The sequence below is a fragment of the Capsicum annuum genome, chromosome 1 (genome assembly GCF_002878395.1).
Source record: "Capsicum annuum cultivar UCD-10X-F1 chromosome 1, UCD10Xv1.1, whole genome shotgun sequence".
Taxonomy (NCBI): Eukaryota; Viridiplantae; Streptophyta; class Magnoliopsida; order Solanales; family Solanaceae; genus Capsicum; species Capsicum annuum.
Window position 1 is genome coordinate 17,934,461 of NC_061111.1, and position 22,707 is coordinate 17,957,167.

A 22,707-nucleotide genomic window follows, 5' to 3' on the forward strand; every position below is an offset into this window, starting at 1 on the left:
TGGGTAAAAAATTCTACAGTTGTGCAGTTGGAGTGGTTTGTTTTTGTTTAAATAAAAATTTATTTTTGTTCATCACATAATTCAATTTACTAATTTATCCTCATTTTTTTAGGATAATAGTGGATGCTCTTATTTCAAGTGGCTTTTTTTTGATTCCGGAATGTCAAAATTTCAATGCGTTGCAATTCCGAAGAAAATAGAGATCTTCTTTTGACATTATATAGAGAATCGGAACACAAGATTGATCACTTAAAGGGATTGTTGAAAGACGTCGAAATTGAGAGGGATCAACTTAAGCATAGGTTAGTTGTGGCTGAAGAAAAAGAAAAGGGGATGAAAATTATGGTGTATGATTTACTATTAGTTTTAGCTTTTTAGAAAGGTGTAATGGGGGTGTAGTGAGATTGAATGTATTCTGACTCTTTTATTAATCGATTATTTTTTACTTATATTATGTATGATTTACCTTTATCATTCATCGATTACACAACACTCTACTATGTATATTTTACCTTTTAGTCATGTCTATAATCAACGATGACATTCATGTAAAGGCAATGATACGTTGATTATATAAATTTAAAATGTTTATCATAAACTATAAAAGCAGTTTATAAAACAAAATTGTTCAGCTGTACACATCCCGAGCTGAAAGTTAAAAGTTAAGATTGTCTAGTCTAATAAAAATAGTCATCAGCCTCAAATAAAAATTAAACATTGTCTAAACATTGAATATTTTCATCTTTCACTTGCATCTTGTCAATGTCTTGAGTAACTTCATTAAAAAATTCATCTAAATTTGAAAATTCATTCTCATTTTCTTTTCCCGCGATACCTTCTTTTTTTGGTGCATCATTTTTCCTTCTTCTTTCTCTACTTTTCCTGACTTCTTCTCTTCTGCTTCCTCTCCATCTCCTTCATTGTTTTCTTCTTCACAAACACTTTTCTCATATTTATTCTTCTTCATCCTGCCTGCTTTCGTTATGATCCTCCTTCTCCACACCAACTGATCCATCAACTTTGTTTTCTTCTTCACCAACAGCTTCTTCATTTATTCCCTTCTTTCTCTTCATCGCCTTCATCGAGATTTTTCTTCTTTACAACAGCTGCAACCTCAGGGATTATCACTTCATTAGCATTGACCGAGGCCTGTTCCAAAGTTGCTGCATCAAAGAGAGGTTCTTTAATGCCGCTGTCATCGCGGACAGACCTCGCCGCTGAATGCCGACTTTACACCTGCACACCTGCATTTTTAAGTATTTACCATTTATCATAAACTAAGAAATCTATTGATGAAGAATGGTATAGATTTTATTATTATATGTTAAAGGGATTATATTAAATATGCAACTTCTATAATATATAGAGCATATATTACCTTCATTTTCATCTCTGTTCTTTTATTTCTCCTTTTCTTCTCTCCTAAACCTCTCTTCTTTCACAAATTCAAAGATGTCCTTGATCGAATCCTCCAACCTAAACACGCGCTCTTTTAGATTTTCAATCATCAGCGTCTTTTTCGATGCTCTCGGCTTACTCGTTCCCGCACCTCAAGTGACATGTCTAGAAATAACATTTTCACCCATATTCTGGTCATACCCATCTTCACCATTCTCTGATGAGGTGATGACAGTCACACCTTCCAGATGGGCCTTCAAGCCATTGTTGAATGTGTCCTTTGGTTCGTCCGTGAATGCTTTGAACTTTTTCATGTAGTGCTGCTTCATTTCACGGATTGTAGGGATAAGGTACGGGTGCACTCTCTACAGCTAAATAGGCAAATGTGATTGATTAGAAACACAATATTGGTAAAATTATTCTTCAAAAAAATAGTTCCATATCTTTGTGCTACATCCGTTCAAATATGGTTCACCTTCGATTAGTTTATCGCCTTTTGAGGTATGCCATCTGAGCAATCAGGAAAAGGGCAGCGAGTTTTCAATTTATTTACCATTTTTCCTGTCGAGCGCAGAAAAGGCTTCGTATATTCAAATCTGTGATCAAAATAAACAACAAAAGCATATATCTGAGAGTTAGTATATTATAGACACCATAGATGAAATACAGTATATAATAAACTACTTCAATAGTTTATAATCAAATACCATAAATGCCCAGGAAAATTCGTAGAGCGCATACGACCAAACTCCCTTTGTCACAAATGTCTTCTTCTGCCTGCTGAAGTCTATCCACTTGTTCAAATAGTCTAGAGTCAAGGCAAATGACTCCTTACCCCAAGGGTATCTCTCAAAGAAGCTCAAGTTATCCACCATCTTGATGGGGTCTATGTCCATGATTTTTGACAAGTCGCGTGCAGGCAATATGCAGTGCATGAACCAAACCAAGCAGCATTTGAACTTGTCCTTCTTGTTTAGCCTCCCACCTCTAATAAGCTTCATCAATCTCTTCGCATTTACACTTCTTTTTTCGCAATCTTTTTGAAAAAATCTTCACCCTCCTCCATCACTTTGACATATTATGAATCACGGAGATAACATCCACATTTTAAATCCGTGATTAGCGTAAACTCATTCAGGCCAAAACATATAGGCCTATCATTGATGCAGAACCACATTTCATGCAGCTTGTTGTCCTGTTCAACTTGGCGAAGAAGTGTATAGTGGACAAGTTGTCCGTTGAACTTCATATGTTCTGGCAAGTCCCATAAAGTACCAAAACAGGAATTCTTAAACCTAAACTTCAGACGTTGATCAATCACGACTTCTTTGAATTCATAAAACATTTTCAAACGGGACCTAATGGATATCTTAGTTGGAAATGATCCAACATCATCCAGGACTATGGCAAGGTCATACCTCTCAACCAAAATAAATCTTGCACAGTGGAGCAAGATCAATGCTACCTCATTTATCCTAGCCTCAATTTCTATTTCCTCCGGCTCATCTCGAACCGAAGCTTCAACAGTTTCCTCACTGCAATTTCTATTCTCCAATCCATCGACTACTCATTTTTTTCTTTTCTCAGACCTATCAACTTCTATAGCCTTATGTTTGTTACCTGTAGTCATTTGTTATGATCTACGGACAAAAAATAATATTTCTCAACTATAACAACAAATACAATACCTAATCGACCTAACAGTCTATTAACATGAAAGCAATTGCAGCACCAAAAAAGACTATTTGCAGAAGAAGTTTCTTCTAAAACAACTCCATCACCACAAGAACATACATCTAAATCACCATTATATTGAACAAAAACATGAAGGAACCCAGATTTTTAGCGTGAAAATCAAGAAAAATTGACAAAAAAAAATCTCAATGCAATCGTTGAGGGAAATTAAAATCCTACAAAAACAATGCACAATCAAACCAAATACCAACTTAAAAACACAAATTTTAAGTAAAATCAAGCACCATTTTTTCAGGTCCAAATATCAAATACGAGTATGATTCAAACCAAGGAATTCCCAACATTAACATGCTTCTACAATATCATTACATTGGAGAAAAGTTTGAACAAAAATCACATATCTTGCCACATTCCGATGAAACTAGTGAAGAAATTTCAACATGCAATCGCCAAGGATAATCGATGTACACCAATTATCCATCAACAATCAAGTAAATACCAACTAAAAACAACCAAGTCCAGTAAAATCAATCCCCGTTTTCAAAAAAAAAATAAAAAAAATTTAACTCCAATGAATTCAACCACCACAAACGAATTCAAAAAAAAACAGCCATCAATATGGAGCACAAATTAATCAGAAAGTGAGTATATCTTACCTGAAGTTGAAGATCGAAGTTGGAGATGATTTACACAAGTTTGAAATTAAAAAATGGTGGAAAGGGGATATGAAGCAGGAGAGAGTAACGAAAGAAGATGAGCGAATTTTTTTTTGGTATTTAATGAAAGAGTGGAGTTAAAAATGTATTTAATAAATATATAAAGGGGTTCCAAAAGATTTAATAAACACTTAAGGGGTGCCAAATTTTTTTTTTTATTTTACACTTTAACCTATATCCCACAAAACCCTAAAAAATTAGATCAAACCAAAAAGGGTATCTATTTTCCAAAATAAATTTCAAAATAGACTTGTACCTAAATCTTCTCTTAATACTAAATGTCTGGAAGAATATTTTCTCCTTATTTACCTGAAATGAGAAATCAAGTAAGAAAACCCCTAATCAATACAAAGCATGAATATAATAGCCACATAGCCAAAAATGCTCATAAATGTGACAAAGACCAAATGTACTACCAATATAGTAATCATACAGTACTACGCAATGTTCATAGTTCACAACAAGAGTCATTGAGAAGGGAATAGCAGTACAAGGTCGGCCAACCCACTAAATACTCTGTCGGACTTAATATATTTTGTTTGTATTGGTGGCGGTGCTCTATTATTTTCTCTTCTCAGCACTGAAATTTGGTTCCCTTTCACTCAACTTGTTGTTAGCTGCACATGCCCACCAATTTGCTGTTTATTACTTTTTGGCAGGTTTTTTCTGGTCATCATCTCATGGGTACATTTGTTACCTAAATTACCAGATCAACCTACAATCTTGTCCCTATCCTTGTCCATTTATGATCCTTTAACTAATCCGGAGAAGAAAAGCTAAGCTAAGGGAGAAGCATCCAAAATTTAAATTCAATAATTTCAAGTTAGAAACATGCAATTAAACTGACTGGTCGTTTGAATTATTGAATTTGTAATTTCATGATTATATACATTTAAAATGTCTTTTTACACCCCCATTAAACAATATACTCAATTCACCTGAACCTATTACTTGTATTGAACGTTATTTACCCTGACAGAATGTGCAAGGATGAGGTAGTATGTAATATGTAAATTCGATAGAACGAAGCAACTTTGTGTAAATTATATATTTATAATTTAAGCAAATTATATATGTAAAAGTTAAACTCAAAACTAAATTATTAGCACTTGAGGTCATATTTTAAAATTCAAAATTCATAAGATTCGAATATCGACTCTTCTTCTACAAAACGTGAGATAATTAGATAAGTAATACTACTAGATAAAATGCTAGGGTTGACGTGGAATTTATGCCCTGGACAATTCACTGCGATGCTATAGTAAAGGACCACTTGCTATTAAATAAAAGTTTACAATATTCTAAATAAACCACGTGCACAAAGCCATGGACGAGTGATTTGGGATTTTGGGATCTTCAAATAGGGTTGGCCATTAACTGATTGGGGATTTCCAGAAGGTTGGCCACGTGCACAAAACTATGAAATTCTAGAATTATAATTCACATTCATAACTTCTTGCAATTACCCTAAAATACACAAGTGGAAAATTGAATCGAATTAAAGAAAGTAATTTTTTAAAATTATTTTCTTTTGTTCATTGTAAAAGTGGCTAAATGATCTTTAACTCCTCGATAAATTGACACTACTACTCAGCCAATGAATTACATATTAACCGTGATTAGTGTTTTCCTAGTCAAATTGAGCTTTAATAATTTATTTGCGGAACTTAAATTAGCCCACCTAAATTAGTACAGAAAAAATTGTAGAAAAAAAAAATACTCTTTTGTGGCTTGTGGTGGCCACGTAAGAACACACAACAAATTGGAGTGGGGAATGAGTGTGGATCATACTTTCCCCATCTTCTACTTTGTGTTGCAATTGATTTGCCAACTTTATATGATGCAATGCCCATCCTCTTACCTTTTTCATTTATGAGTCCACAATATAAATAAAATAATTACTAAAACGAGCGTAGTCCTTATCATTTTAGCACTTCAAGGTGAGGTTAAATAAATATTGATGTGGATGAAAATTATGGAAAATCAAAGGTATGTGTCGATGAGATAATGAACTTTAAATGTCACTTATATATTTAATTAATTGTTTTACTTTTTGAAAAAAATAATTTTTGAACAACCAAACAGAAACAAATTGAAAAATACTTTTGTATTTTCCACCATATCGACCAAACACACACTAGGTTTCAAACTCTACCACGGCTAAAATACTAATAAATGGTTTTATTTGCATTTGTATGTGCGAGTTGATGAGTAAATTTTACTTGATATCTATACCGATGAAAGATAATAAATACTCGATAAAATAATTAGAATACCTAGAAACTGATTCGAATCATCATTATTAAAAGAAAAATAATTTATTGCTTGTCATTCCAATCCCTTTAGAGACGCACTATTCACATTTGCCCTTTTTGTTTTTAAAAAAGAACATATTATAATACAATGTCAACTTGCCTAAGCCATGATGTCAGTTAAGTTAAATTTAGTAGCCACTATTATATCATTATGCAGATTTTATAAAGCAGAAAAAAGGGGCAATTTTCATGGCTGCTGCCCACACCATTGCTGATGTTTCTGTTTCATTATCTTCCTTTTGTGGACCCTCTATATTAATGTGATTGGCTAAGGTTATGGATTAGTCTTCTAACAACTCACCTACATTATACCTGCCTTAATTTGGATTATAAAAAAATTAATTTATTTTCTATATATTAGAAATGATGATTTTGATATGTTAGTTTATGGGTATTAAAATAAAGTTTTAAGATATTAAAGTCTATAAAATATTTTGCAAGATTAGTTTGTTTAGAAAATTTATATTTTGAGTTTTAATGTTTGGACCTTATCAACAACTATAAGAAAAATTCATTCATTTCGAATTAATTACAACACATGTCATTCCAATAAATTATCACTTTGTTATTGATGTTACTCCTATTGAATATGATGGGGCCCATAGATGATTATCTATTCTCATATCTTTCATACGAGGCCCATAAATGATTATCTATTCTCATTTCTTACATATAAAACATGAAAGGTAAGTGGTTTTGACATGTGTGCTTCTGCATGCTCCGTAATTTTATTATATCATTTTTAATTACTTATTATAAATTATTTATATATTAAAAAATTAATAATATTTAATTAAAATAAAATAAATATTTATGATATACCTGCTTCAACCATAATTATACTATATCATCCCTAATTAATGATTATTATCCCTAATTAATCATTATATCATATATAATTAATTATTCTAAAATATATATATTATTTTATTTATTATTATTATCTTTTTTTTCTATATAATAGAAACACTGGTTTCGACCAGTGCTTCGTCAATTACTATACTACCCCTAATTATTCTGTGATTTATATATTACCCCTAATTAATTATTATAATTCATTCATATATTAGAATTAATAATATTTTTTTATTATATTACCCCTAATTAATTATCATAAGTCATTTATATATTAGAATTAATAATATTTAATTAAAAAATAGATATTTATGAAGTTTGTTTCAGTTGCTTTAACCGTGATTTTACTATATCATCCCTAATTAATCTTTATAAGTCATTTATGTATTAAAAAATTAATAATATTTAATTAAAAAAAATAGATGACATGTCTGCTGCAGCTGCTTCAACCATAATTTTGCTAAATATCGCTTATAATTAATTATAAAGAGTCATCTAAGTGTTAAAAATTTAATCATATTTTAAAAAAATAGATATAAAACGATAAATTAACTCTTGATGTATTAAATTAAGCTAACCTCCTTCAACCGTAATTTTACTGTATCACCCCTAATTAATTATTAGAAGTCATTTATGTATTAAAAAATTAATAATATTTAATTAAAACATTGGTTTCCACATGACTGCTTCAAAAGAAGGTGTACCGTGATTTTACAATATCACCCCTAATTAATTATTATAAGTCATTTATGTATTAAAAAATTAATAGTATTTAATTAAAACAAGAAAAATATGTGTTTATGGCATGTTTATTGCAGCTGCTTCAACCACGGTTTGTTGCAACGTGTTTGTTGCGTTTATGACTTTGTTGTTAATTGAAGTATCTTTTGTTCCAGTTTTTATATGAAATAATGCTATGAATATTAGTTCTACATCTTTTCTATATTTTGTAACAGGTTTCAATCTTATCATCAAATAATTAAAATAACTCGACTACACGACACATTACACTTTTTTATCTTGTGGGAAAAAACTATCTTATAAACTTCACTCCTTAGAGAGTACCGTCAAATAGTTATTATTTAAAAAATTATCATTTTAAATCAATGTACATATTTGTTTGTATCTAACTAATATCGAATATTGGTACTAAAAGATGTCTATAGTGTTGGGCCTGTGTCAATGCACCTCTAGTTCATTCAATATAAGTTAGTAATACATTCTCCTTAATTAAACATCACTATTTCTTGTTGGCCAAACTGTTTTTTTTTTTTTTTTTTAATTTTACTCTATGAACAAAATACTATTTTGATGTTGTATTGTTCAAAATAAGAGAATATATTTGGTAAACAGTCCAAAAATAATAACCAAAAGCAGAAGAGATTAGAAACCGATACTCCAATTAGAGTTCGTGAACTAAACCTACATTAAATTTCTTATATATAAACTACTTGCTTATGGGACAAATAAAGTCTAATCTTAAACAAATAGATATCAATTACTTTGAACATCACTATTTGCTTGTTGACCAAACTGTTTAATTTTTTATTTTGAACTCATTGAACAAATATCGTTTAAATAATGTTGTATTGTTTAATTAAGAGTATGTATATCGTTCCTGATCAACTTCTACCTCATATTTTATAAACAGACGAAAAATAATTACCAAAAGAAGTAGAGATTAGAAACCAATATTCTAATTGAGTTCCGTGATCCAAACCTAGCTATATTAAAATTCTCAGATATAGACTACTAGCTTATGGGACAAATAAAGTTTAATTTTAAACTAATATATAGTGATATCATCCAACATAACTTTTTTAATGATCGAAAAAATACATCTGCTATAAAATAACATTTTAGGGAGTTGCATATTGTATGAGAGTAAACGATATGCATGACCTAATTAAGGGCCGTTTGGAAGAAGATATATGAGGAAAAAAATAATTTCTTATTTGGTACACTTTTTCAACTTATGTGTATTAGTTATACACTTTATTTGTCATTATTTTGTATTTAATTAATACATAACAAATCATGATATTAGCAATACACGAATTTTTAATATATGCATAAGTTGATTAAAGACTACAATTGCCTCTGAAAGTGTACAAATTAGCTAAAGAATGTGGAGGATATTTTTATAAATAAAATTTTTTTAGTACTATGCAATGCATGTCATAATTTAGAAAATCAAAGCAAATAGTGAATAAAAAATAATGTCAACATAACTAATTCTTGTATTACTAACACATTTAATATTTTTTGTACACCACCAAAAGACCCCTTAAAGGTGATTAGGTATAGTGTATCAATCTATTGAAAAGGTGCTTGACGATGTGTTATAGTATATAACAAGGTTGTTAAGATGGAACAATAATTAAACATATTCTGTCGTGACTCGTGATTAACAAAGTAAAGTGGATCATAATATTTTATCTGTTAAAGAAAAGCCAAAATAAAAACTAAGAATTGTAACACATTTATCTGTCAAGTATCACATCCAATAATTCACTATGATGATATTTTCTAAAAGAAATGGAAAATCAACCAAACCTTGTTAGTTTGCCATGCTAATTTTAGAAACCATATCTGCAAGTCCTATTCTTCTTAAAGTAAAAACATAATTGCTATTCTAGATCAAAGTCCACATACATTGTTACTTCTATGAAGTAGAAAAGAAATATTGTCCATCCTTTTTTTTTTTCTGATGTGATGGACCACTTCCCTATGGAGAGGTTTTGATCTAATCTCTAATAATATCCCATAGCTAGGTTCTAAGCTAGAAAGTTTAACATACAAAGGTGATATATAGTATATTTTGATATGTTACATTTGTTTTTTCAGTTCTCTTATTTTCGTTAGATTATCAAACTTGCCTCCATTTTAATTTATGTACCATAGTTTGAATCGACAAGAAAGTTGAGATAGAAATGAAGGTTTTTAAGACTAGTAGATTAAAACATGTCATAACATATGTGTGACTAAAACTTTTAAACTTGTGGCTTTTAGACATGTCGAAACATTTGCGAGAGTATAAAAGCTTCTTATTAAGGGTAACTTGAAGTGTAAAGTTAATTATTACGAAATTTAGAAATGTGACATTCCTTTTAACATGTTAAAATGGAAAGTGTTGCATCTCCTATTTAATTTTTAAGTGACATGTAGGTGATAAAATGTATACATTCTTCTTTATGTCACCATTTCATCAATGAGCCATAATCGAAGGACTTTTCTTCATCGACTTTGATTTTCGATTAGGTAATCGATACCTTTGATGCTTTAATTTCTATATCACATAAATTGAAATAGAGAAGAGGAGAAATCTAATCAACAATATGAAACTACAATTTGAGTTGTAAAATTTTAGGGAAACTACTATACTCTTGCATTTGCTAAGTTGGAAACTAAGAGTTGGTCCCAAGAAAATTTTAAAAGAGACACCACATTTAAGAGGCCCATTCAATTGGGCCTAGCCCAAGAAAGTAGGGACCACTATTGGTGATAAGCCCAAGAAAAGAGATAAGAGTGAACAAAACAAAACAAATGGATAGAGGTTGTAGACAAGTTGATTGTTGGAAAATGGCAAAGCAATAAATTAGTGCTTGGGAATTCCATCCCCCCAAACAAACCTTTCACTTCAGGGTGCGTAGGAATAGGATCATATTGTTTTCAATAAAACGTAATCCAGTAAAATAAACACAACTTGTTGGGACCTACCATCCTACTTTATTATAAGATCAAAAAGCAAATTTGTCTACACATACAATTAAATCAATTTTGTAGAAGAGTCGTCTAAATGCATTTCACTACATTATTTATTGATTGTGCTTTGCTATCACTTTTTCATTGACACTGATCTCACATAAAAAATTTCTCCCTTTTTTTTTCACTTCGAATTTGTTATTTGAACTGGAGTCTAGCTGACTTGAATTTCACAGATCATTTGGGAGAAATATTTTCTGTTAAGAATTTTCTCATACTCCAGCCTCTCCTAACTGAGACATCTGGCTAATGAAGAAATAACCGTACCACACTTTAATTTGATGGTCTCGCACCATAAAATTTCAAGACAAGTGAACTCCTCCTCCGTTAAAAGTCACTTTTTACAATGCTGAAAAGCAAAAGAATATCCACGTTACTGTATGCAACTTATTTGTCCTTGAAAAGACAATATATATGGTTAAACTCTCAACATAGAATACTAGTTAATGTCTGCCTATATCCACTCGTAATAAGTTAGGTGTTGAACTGAACCTACTATTTTTGTATGTATGGAACATGATGTATGTGGAAAAAGCTTAAATATTTTAATAAATGTTATAATCTGAACTCATCATTTCAAAAGACAAACCTATCAAGTTAAAATCCTGAATCCTAACATATTATGGTAGACAATATGAGTGTTTAATTGTTCTATCAAAAGGTATCACAAGTTCATATATAAGCTTTCAATTAATATTCTTCTTGTCAATTGACACCCTTGGTGTTGGTGCTCATGGGCGGAGCTAGGGATGGAGGAGGTTCATCTAAAACTCCCCTTCATCAGAAGTTAGCTGTGGAAATATTTTTTTGTGTATAATAAATGTTGAATATATCCACACAATTGTGTTTACTTTTTTGTAGTTTGAATTTCCTTGGTGAAAAAACACTTGTTATGTTGCTAACACCAGAAAGGTCTGCATGTGAACGAGACAGTTACTTACCAAATGCCAATATTAACTGATCAAGAATGAGTCATGAATCATAATAGCGTAATATGATACCATAAACTTTGCCTTTTCTTTTAAAAGAATTGAAGGTACGTAACGACTTAGATGAAATATTTATGAGCAGAAGACATTTAGATATTTGTTAGAATTCATATTCGTCAATGTTGTGAGAAGTCAATTTCTTCTAAAAATTCAGTCACATCGTTTGACTAGGCCTTATTAGAATTTAGTCCTACTTATATTAAATTAATGGTTCAAAGCACGCATCCAATTGACACTGAATATCCAGAAATGTTCAACTTGCCTAATGCTGACCCGATACAGATTCTGTGTCAAAAGTGTACTTCAATATCTCTTTCTTGAGTTACTGGAGGGAAATAACTATTACGTTATCTGTTCAATTATGTAATGTCCCACGTGCCAATTTGATTTTAATGTCCCATTGGCCGCGCCAACATAATTTAATTCATGAAAAATAAGCTTCAATCATAAATAAAAATATGAAGAAGCAACAATTTTTAATGATAAACAATGGGGTACAAATCTGTTCCTCCCTTGATTCTTCTCTCATGATTTTCTCCATAATTCAAGGGTTGTCAGTGACATATTTCTCGAACGTAGATTTGATATGAATTTCTCCGTAATTTGAGGGTCGTTAGAGGCATATTTCTCGAACGTAGGAGTATTTAGATTTGATTTCCATGAAAGGAGGTTTTGTGGATCTTCTTGATGTATTTGATTATCAAGAAGAAAGGGTTTTGATCTATAAATATCCCATGAATTTATTGGGACTTTGAAGATCGTTGATCTCTTTGTGAATATCCCGTGAATTTGTGGGATACTGGAGATGCCTCTTTAAAGGGATATTTGCCCCCTTTATATAGGCATAATTTAGGATTTAGGTTGAGTAGCCATCAAGCTAGATTTAGGATAAAGTAGCCCCCAAGAACTCTAACTAAAATTGAACTTTTTTTGTAAAGTCCACAAAATTTCAATGTCTACAAATGCCCCCTGCTTCAAGGCTTGTCGGAGTGTAGACTTGATGAGACTCAAAGACGAGTCTTGAAGTACCGTTTCCATCTTTACGATCCTGCGACTACAGATTTGCATATTTGATTTATGAGAGAAGAGATGAAGGGCAGATTTGATCCCACTGGGCGTGCCAATTTGTTTCCAACATAATTTAATTCGTGGAACACTACTAAAAAAACTGCGTTTAGCGACAAAATTTACTGACAGACCAATTTCCGTCACTATATAGCGACGAAACATTCAATTTGGTCGCATAACGAAATATTGGTCGCTAGATTAATTATTTCGTAGCAACGGATATAGCAACAAATATTCGTCGATACGCGTCATTTAAAAAAAAAACTTATTTAGCGACCAACAGTTCCGTCGCAAAATATTAATTTAATTTTTTTAATTAATATTAAAGTATAGAAAGGGATGCTTCTAGGGGTTTTCTTCATTTCCAGCCCCCACTCTTTCTACCTCTTCTCTCTCAAGAACCATTCACTATTTATTTAATTTTTGTCCTATTTAATAAATTTGTGCATGAATTGAAGGCATTTCTACATGTATTGAAGGTCAAGCTTATATTGGTTTGCCGATTTGAGGCATTTGAAGGTATTAGCTTTTACTGTACACTCGTCATCCGAATTGAAATTTGTGTTTTCTTTAATTTTTGAGTCGATTTTAAATTATTGTTCACTCTCTATTCGAATTGAAGCTTGAATTATTTTTAACTTATCAATTTCTTCAAGAAACCGCTATGTTATAGATGTTTTTCCGAGATTTTACTTATCAATTTTCATGATGTTTTTACTATTATAGTTGAAATACTTACAGGTTATTCTATTAGAGGATTTTGTTTATTCTAGATTTTGCCTATCGGTGTACATTTCGTAGCAGGAAAATAAGAAATTAGAGTTGTAATCCCTTCGATCACTCTAGTCTTGGCGGTTTCATGACTTTCATCAAGTCATTCTGCTATCATTCTAGTTGTTAATCTAGTGACTATTTGATGTTCGACTGTGTAACTGGGACTGCAGCTAATTAATGTCCTAAATTCAGAGAAAGGGAACAACATAACTGATACTCTGTACTTGATGGAATCCTATGGTACTGGAGCTTTTAAAAGCTCACCATGTCTGCTGTCATTCTTGTAAACCCTCATTGTGTTGATTTACTTTATATGGATCTTTATTTACTTTGATATACTCTTGTTGAATAGGTATTTTATACGAATTATTTAGAATACACTAAAATTAATAAAAACTAATGGTATCGACACTGAACACTGATACACATCCATATTGAAGGTGTACTAATTGCAGATCCCATATAACATAGTTAACACATCAAGCAAAAGTTAGGAGGGAAGCTAAGGAACTGAAGAGGAGATTACTTTGCATAATTTTAGCCTCCATTTGCCAAATAAGATTCTGAGAAAGACCTCTTGAACAGTATAGAGTTAATCTTGGTTTTCCTTATCGTAATCCGTTCCTAGAATATGAGAAAAGAAAATTCATAGTCAATATACTTCATGCAAAGCTGGTTTCTGCATCAAGTTGATAAAGTATATATATATTCAAATATCGACAAAAAATGTCTTTTCAAATATGATACAACTCATAAACTGTACAATCATAATAGTAATATGAACCTAGAAACTCTTGTGTAATTTAAGCTTGTGAATATCAAACAATTTGAGAGCATGTAATTTAACTTATCAGGGTTCTAACAATGTGACAGTAATTTCATTTGTTGAACACATACTTGTAAAGTATTCGAATGTACTTCTATTGCGCATGTATTCATAGACCAGCATTTTTTCTCCTCCTGCAATAATACAACCTATAAGCTTCACAAGATTTCGATGCTGAAGTTTGGCAATGCAAATAACTTCATTCTTGAACTCGTTAACTCCTTGCGAGGAAGACTTAGAGAGCCTCTTTATAGCTATTTCTTGTCCTCCTTCTAGGATTCCCCATAATGTCAACATATAGATGGCTTAGTGGTTGCCACAACTATGAGGTAGAGATATGGTTTGTGTGTCACTCTAACCTCCCCAAACCTCACTTTGTTTGTCTACACTGGGTATGTTGTTGTTGTAGCTTTAATGATTCAAAAGCGTCATCTGCTTACTATCAATTATAGTAAATATTATTTCCTTGAAGAATGATTCATAAACTTACAATGTTACTTTGTAAACAGATCCAAATCCACTTTCTCCAATCTTGTTTTCGACTGAGAAATTAGAGGTTGCTTTGTTTAGAGTTGATAAGGCAAACAGTAGGAGGTCTAGGTTATCTTTGAAATTCATCTTCCTCTTCTTCTTTTTCAGAATATACAGCCCTATGACCAGGTCAATCACAGTCACTCCAATCAAATAGTACGAGACTCAACACAACTAGTTTTGTTTTCTTCGAGCTTGAAAGAAAACAAAGCATGGGGGCTAAAATAAACTAAATATACATGGAAGAGTGAAACATATACTGTGTGAACTTTTAACAAATATATTAGTAAACACAACTAAATATGAGAATTATGAAGTTCAAACATTCAGCTAATACTCCATATTTGATCAAATTCATAAATGATACCTAACTCTAAGTTATCCATCCTTATGTGAATGTCCTGTTCTCCAGGTAATTCTCGAATGTCAATTAAGTCGTCATACGAAAGTAAACATCCACTTCCAGCATTCCGTATATCAAGATTTGAGTAAGATACACACGAGCAATTCCTCAAGCAGCTTTCTTGCACTCGTAGAGTGTCATACTCACATCAAACCATGAATACTGTGTATCTGGTAGCTTTATACCAGAGTACTTGAGAAACTCATCTCCCTTCTGGATACTGATATGTTTGGTTAGCTTGTCCATACATAATAAGAATAGTAATGGGAGTTTAAAGAGAATGTCTGTATATAATAATGGTTTCAGAAATGTGAGTTTTAGGATATTGGAGTTTTATATAACATGTTAGTTTTATAATAATGGTATTTAGTGGTTTCCCTCAACCACTACATACCACTAACCATTACCTTCTGTTTTTTTATTTTGGTGCCATTATTTCTGCTTTGACACTATTAATTTTATCTTTTAATTTGTTCCTTGCCTTTAACAATTACTTTCCTGATGTTAGCACGTAATTGATTGAACGTTACAAGCTATGCTTGGAACTAATTACTTTGTTGATGTTTAGTTTAGCCACTTAGAAAATGATTTTATGTGTAGAAATAAAAAAACTATAAAACGTAACCAAAAAAATGTGCAAATTGTTTACTAAATCAATTCTCCCACTTCTGGTCATCTCTCAAAACCACTTTATATAGCTTGATAGCATGATTATCTTTCAGGGAAAACAAAAGTGACGTGCTAGCTACTACACAGCATGGGGGACACTTGGGACATACTGAAGGGATAATGGCAAAAAGCCTCTGGTAATATACGTTCCTCTCATCACATAAATGGTTTTTTATCACGACTATTCCGAGTATCGCTTGTATCCCTTCACGCCTTGTATTAAATTGTCTAGTGACTAATTTAGTAGTAGTATGATATCCATGAAGAGAAAAAGTTATCAGTTTCTTCTTTTGTGCAGATGGGTTAGGTCCGTTGATGAATACCTTTGTGCTTTGAACTCCAACTCATTGATCCGTAGAGAAAAGGTATTAAAATTTGCACGCTCACTCACTTTTAAATTGCTCGTGAATTTAAAGATGAGCTTACCTACAGAATTTGATGCTATGGTGTAAAAATTCAAGAGAATTTATGTATTTTGTGGGAGTAGTCAAGGGAAGAAAAGTAGTTATCAAGATGCTGCTATTGAGCTAGGCAAAGAATTGATCTCAAGAAACATTGATTTGGTCTATGGAGAAGGTAGCATAGGCCTAATGGATTTGATTTCATAAGCAGTTCATGATGGTGGTAGGCATGTTATTGGAGTTATTCCCAAGACACTCATGCCTAGAGAGTTAACTGGTGAAACAGTAGGAGAAATGACGGTAGTTGCAGATATGCATCAAAGAAAAACAGAAATGGCTAGGCACTCTGATGCTTTTATTACTTTACTGGATTGGTATAAGCACTCACTACTAATCCAATTTTCACTCTTTTGCACTCAAATTCCCAAAGGCAAATAGAAAAAGGACATCAGGTGCTTTTAGTTTGCTATTTCATGCATAGATTCACTATATCTCTTGTCTATTTTTTTTTCTGTGAGTTCAAATAGTCTTTTAGCTTAGTAGTCTATTTTTATTCTTTTAGCTTAGTAGTCTATTTTTATTCTTAAACTGGAAGTATATAGAATGTGTCAAAGTGTCTCTTAATCTTGTTATCTTGAGCATTACCACGTGAAAAGTTAGAATTATAAAGTTGCCAAAAGAAGGAAAGTGATGTTCTTTTTTCATTTGGCTTCATCAAGTGTAGTTTGGCATTTACTTGGAATTACATAGTCAGAATTCTAACAGTAAATAAAATTTTCATTGCATTCAGGTGTTTATGGCACACTTGAGGAGCTACTTGAAGTAATTACGTTGGCACAGCTTGACATCCACGATAAGACGGTAGGATTGCTAAATGTTAATGGATATTACAATTCATTATTATCATTTATTGACAAAGATGTGGAGGAAGGTTTCATCAATCTCAATGGTCGCCAAGTCATCGTATCTGCGCCAACAACAACAGAGCTTGTCGAGAAACTGGAGGAATATGTTTCTTGCCATGATAGAGTTGCTTCAAAGTTGAACTGGGAGACGGAGTAGCAGCTTAGCTACCCTCAAGCACATTCTTTCTCTCCTTCAGCTTACTTTGAAGCTAAAGAGTAGGTGTATTAACGTCCATTTGAAAAAGTGTTGTAACTTTTATCTAAATTTTGATATCTGCATCACAACAATGAAAGAATTGTTGCCTTTTTTTGTACTAAATTTGAATTTGAAGATTTCCAAGAATTAAGTTTTTTGAGTGTCTGATGATTTGTAAATATAGTTATTAGCGACAATAAATTAGTGACTAAATTTAGTCATAGCTACTGAAAAACTTTAGCGTTGAACAGATTTGATTGCTAAATATGGCTACTTGGTCGCTAAATATAGCTACTCAAGCGATCAAATTATGTTGAAATGGATCAACGATAAAATATTCTGTCGTAAATTTAGCCACGCCGAAAATAAATTTTGGAAATAGCAAAGCTATAGCAACGGATAAATACGTCGGTAATATCAACAACCAAAATATATCGTCGCTAAGGGGTCACAAATTTTATGACGAAAATTATTTTTTCGTCGCTATGAGGCTAGCAACGAGCAATATAGCAACAGAAGCATTTCCATTGCTATTTCGTCGCTATTTCTATTTAGCAATGAATTTTCATATGATAGCAACGAAAATGGCTCGTCGCTAAATGCCGTTTTTTTAGTAGTGGAAAATAAACTTCAACCACAAATAAAAATATGAAGAAGAAACAATTTTTAATGATAAACAATGGGGGTACAAATCTGTTCCTCCCTTGATTCTTCTCTCATGATTTTCTCCATAATTCGAGAGTTGTTGGTGGCATATTTCTCGAACATAGATTTGATATGAATTTTTCCGTAATTCAAGGGCCGTTAGTGGCGTATTTCTCGAACGTAGGAATATTTTGATTTGATCTCCATGAAAGGAGATATTGTGGATCTTCTTGATGTATTTGATTATCAAGAAGAAAGGGTTTTGATCTATAAATATCAAATGAATTTATTGGGACTTTGAAGATCGTTGATCTCTTTGTGAATATCCCGTGAATTTGTGGGATACTGGAGATGCCTTTTAAAGGGATATTTGCCTCCTTTATATAGGCATAATTTAGGGTTTAGGTTAAGTAGCCATCAAAGGATATTTAGGGTAAAGTAGCCCCCAAGAATTCTAACCAAAATTGAACTCTTTTTGTAGAGTCCACAAAATTTCAATGTCCCACTGGGCGTGCCAATTTGTTTCCAACATAATTTAATTCATGAAAAATAAACTTCAACCACAAATAAAAATATGAAGAAACAATAATTTTATTGATGAATAATGGGGGTACAAAACTGTTCCTCCCTTGATTCTTCTCTCATGATTTTCTCCATAATTTAAGGGCTGTCAGTAGCATATTTCTCGAATGTATGAAGATTTGGATATGAAAGAAGGGTTTGTCTTCTTGATGTATTTGATTATCAAGAAGAGAGGGTTTTGATTTTTATGAATATCCCCTGAATTTATTGGGACTTTTCAGATCGTTGATCTCTTTGTGAATATCCCGTGAATTTGTCGGATACTGGAGATACCTAGGGATATTTGCCCCCTTTATATAGGCATAATTTAGGGTTTAGCTTGAGTAGTCATCAAGCTAGATTTAGGGTAAAGTAGCCCCCAAGAATTCTAACCAAAATTAAATTCTTTTTTTAGAATTCACAAAATTTCAATGTCTACATTCACATTGGATGTTTAAGAGACAGATGATTTTTTATATGGTCTTGGGTAATCTACCAATGATCTAGTTGTTGAGATGATTTAGGTTTCAAATTTATTTCTTTATATGGTATAGTAGCAGCACCAATCTCTATTCTCATTTTCAAAGTTGGACCCCCCGAAAGTGAGGACGTGATTGTCTCGTTAATATGTTTTGGATAATCCTTACTTCTTGAACTAGTTTTTGAAGTTGAATTAGGTCAAATTCATTTTATTATCAAGGTGTTAGAGCAGAGCTAATCTCGATTTTCATTTTCAAAGTTGAGCTTCCATATTAAATCTCCCATGCACCAAATGACTAGCCCTAGAGTGAGGGGCGTGTGAAGGGTCCCGCTCCAGCCCTTTAAAAATTGGTGGCCTTTTAATATGATTTGAATAATCCTCACCTCTTAAACTTACTTTTGTAGTTGAAATAGGCCTCATATTCTGGGCGTGAGCAAGGAAGGGTGGGGGATGTATGGGGGGTAGGGGACTTACACGCACCCAGTGTATACACCAAGCCAACATATGCATATCATGTGTTTGAATTTATAATTCATATTACTTAACCATGATTAATCAACATGTATTTTACTTAATTTTATTACATAACCATGATTTAAGATATGGATGATTTTCTTATTCATATGGTCTTGGTCCTCTCCTACTCTAACTTTTGAGATTGCATTAAGTTTGATTTACGGTATTGGATGAAATTTTCGAGAACTTAATAACTTTTATGCGAATTCTATAATTATATTGAAAAATCCAACAAATATTTAAGAAATAGGGGAAAGGAAATAGGATAACCATTTTAAAAAAAAATGTCCCACATTTGAAAAGGTGGATATGCTTAGCCAGTCGGTTAAAGTAATACCACATTTTTTAAAATACATATAAAAACTATATAGAGTCGTGTAAAATGTGTATCTAAATAATAATTGTTGTTAAAAATTATATAGAATATATATAAAAATGCTATAATTATTATATAGAATATGTATACGTATAGAAACTCTACAACTATTATATATAAATATGATAGACGGACTCGTAATATTTTCTCAAAGTCACGAAGTTGGAGTACTTAATTGAAATTTAATTGTCAGCAAGTTGAGTACTGAAAAGTCAAAGTCTTGAATGACAATAATTTCATCCAATCCATAGAGAGCGGAAAGAATTGTCAGTTTCCTCTCACTTTCTCAAAGCAAACAAAGAATGAAAAAAATATGGGCCCATTAAAAATAAAAAATCGACTCTGTACATAAAACGGAAGGGCCGAATTGTGATGTACCCATATCTTAATAGCTATTTACTGGGTTTTTAAATTTAGGTACTAATTTTGTAAAATTATTTTAATTTTTGGTGTTATTTTTGTCCTTTTTCATAAAAAAAAATTTTAAATAACTGTTTCATAATAGGCCTTTTATCTCATACTAATATCTAAGAATAGCTGTCTGAAGTTTTGATTGGATGTATTATTCTACACCATTGGAGAAAAATGTCTTCATTAGTTTTTCCAACTTTTGAGATTCAATGATTTAATTGAGATATTATTAAGGTACGATGTGAAGTTTGTGGAATATAAAGTAGACAAATTAAAAGAACTTTCAAAGTGTGTTGAGTGTAGGACTCTCCAACATTATATTTGTCCATTTCCTAGCAGCCTTATCCTCAATTTCTCTCAACGCCCAACCATATATGTAATATAGTCTATTATTTGCCCCATTCTTTATAACTTTGACAAAAAAAATACTCTCTCCGTCCTATTTTATCTGTTTCAAATTTTTTAATCTAATATTCCATTATACTTATCCTTTTTTTACTTATCAAGACAAAACAATTTTATTTTTCATGTTTTACCCTTTGCATTAATTATTATTTTTTAAATTAAAATATAAATATCATTTAATAGGGGTACTATGGTAAACTAGCCATGTTATTTATTATTTTTCTTAATAGTTGTGTCATTCCAATTTGGGACAAATAAAATGGAACGGAGGGAGTAAAACACACACAATAAAAACACTCAGTATCCGATATTTGTATTAGAGTTTGATTAAATCTGAATTTGCATCGAGAAGTCTTCTAGTAAAGATGATTTCATATTTAGGTGAAACTCAAACTCAAAACCTATAATTAGGGATGAAGGAATGAAGGAGTACTCTTACCATTCTATCACAACTCTCATTGGTGCCCTACTGCTCTTAATCACACTGTTTTTCGGTCTTTTTATATCGTAATTGAAAATAGAATTTAGCAGGTAACATTAAACCCTTATAAGAAAGTCTCTTTATTAAAAAAAAAAAAAAAAAACTTATAAGAAAGTCGATTTTCCTTGAATTTCATTTTCAAAGTAGGATTATTTAATTTTTTTTAGTAGTGTCAATTATAGATAGGAGTAGTTTATGTAGAAGTATCAATAATACCTTTTGTTTTCCTTTCTATTTATTTATATACATTTGTTATATTTCTACTTCAACAAACTCTCATACGCCAACTAAGGCAAATTTAACATGTAATATATGAGTGTGAATACTATTGCGAATACAGTTACATATATAATAAAAGTGTGCGCTCTCTTTAACAGTTTAAATTTTTAGATGAGATGATCATACATTTCAATATGATATCAAAGTGGATATGTTGACTGTTGAGATTACAATTAAATAATAAAATATGTTCTCTAACGTCTTATATTATTAAATGAGATAATCACACATAGGATATTGGTCCTATATTATGCTTCATGTTGGTTTAAGCTAGTGTAAGCTGAGATGACACTGCACATAAAATTGGGAATCCAAAATTCTTGGAAACTTTATGTACTCTAGTCTTTCTCTCTTCCATTTGGGGGAGGGGTTATCTGAAGTACCAAGTCAGTCAAGTCTCTTAGATTTTTTAAACTAATTAACCTGTGTGTGGGTCAAAACAATTATGAAGGGCAAGTCACTGGTCAAAGAACCCCACCCCCCACTCCATCATTTTAGAGGTCATTAGTATTAAAGACTCTGTACTATGTCAGTTTTGTAAGTTAGACACTTCTACTTATAGATTTGTTAACTGGACTATTGAACCCATAAAAATGAAGCATTTCTCACCCTTTGACCGTTGACCTTGCCTATGTGCCAAGGTTATGATGACTAGGACAAAGAGAGTGTAATCACTCGCCTAGGGATCCGAGTGGAGGTCAATTTTTGATCAATTTTATATGAAAATAATTAAAAAAAAATAAAAATAATATTAAAATTTTTTTTTTTTAAAAAAAAAAGGTTCTTCTTTTCCCTTCATCTTTTTAAATTTAAAAATATTTTTAAAAATTTAAAAATATTTTTAAAATTTTAAAAAAAAGGATCCTTTTTTCTCCATCTTTTTTAATTTAAAAATATTTTAAAGATAATTTAAAAATAATTTAATATTATTTTTAAAAATTAAAAAATCATTTTAAAAATATTTTTAAAAATTAAAAAAGAAAACAAAATTCCCTCCCCACCCCACCCCAGCCCGTCCCCACCCCTATACCCCCCAGCCCCTCCTT

The 22,707-nt window shown here is 31.6% G+C and overlaps 2 long non-coding RNA genes across 2 annotated transcripts; one reads left to right on the plus strand and one right to left on the minus strand.

The window, feature by feature from the left end:
- Nucleotides 1-549: 549 nt before the first annotated feature.
- On the minus strand, nucleotides 550-3,973 carry LOC107870819. Its single transcript, XR_001674461.2, has 4 exons — nucleotides 2,106-3,973; nucleotides 1,874-1,994; nucleotides 1,379-1,769; nucleotides 550-1,244 (listed from the first exon to the last, which is right to left on the minus strand). It is a non-coding gene; the product is annotated as an uncharacterized LOC107870819 (long non-coding RNA).
- Nucleotides 3,974-13,134: 9,161 nt separating this feature from the next.
- Nucleotides 13,135-17,855, plus strand: LOC107853721. The gene is made up of 4 exons (XR_001669854.2): nucleotides 13,135-13,320; nucleotides 16,058-16,141; nucleotides 16,303-16,369; nucleotides 17,196-17,855. It is a non-coding gene; the product is annotated as an uncharacterized LOC107853721 (long non-coding RNA).
- The last annotated feature ends 4,852 nt before the right edge of the window (nucleotides 17,856-22,707 follow it).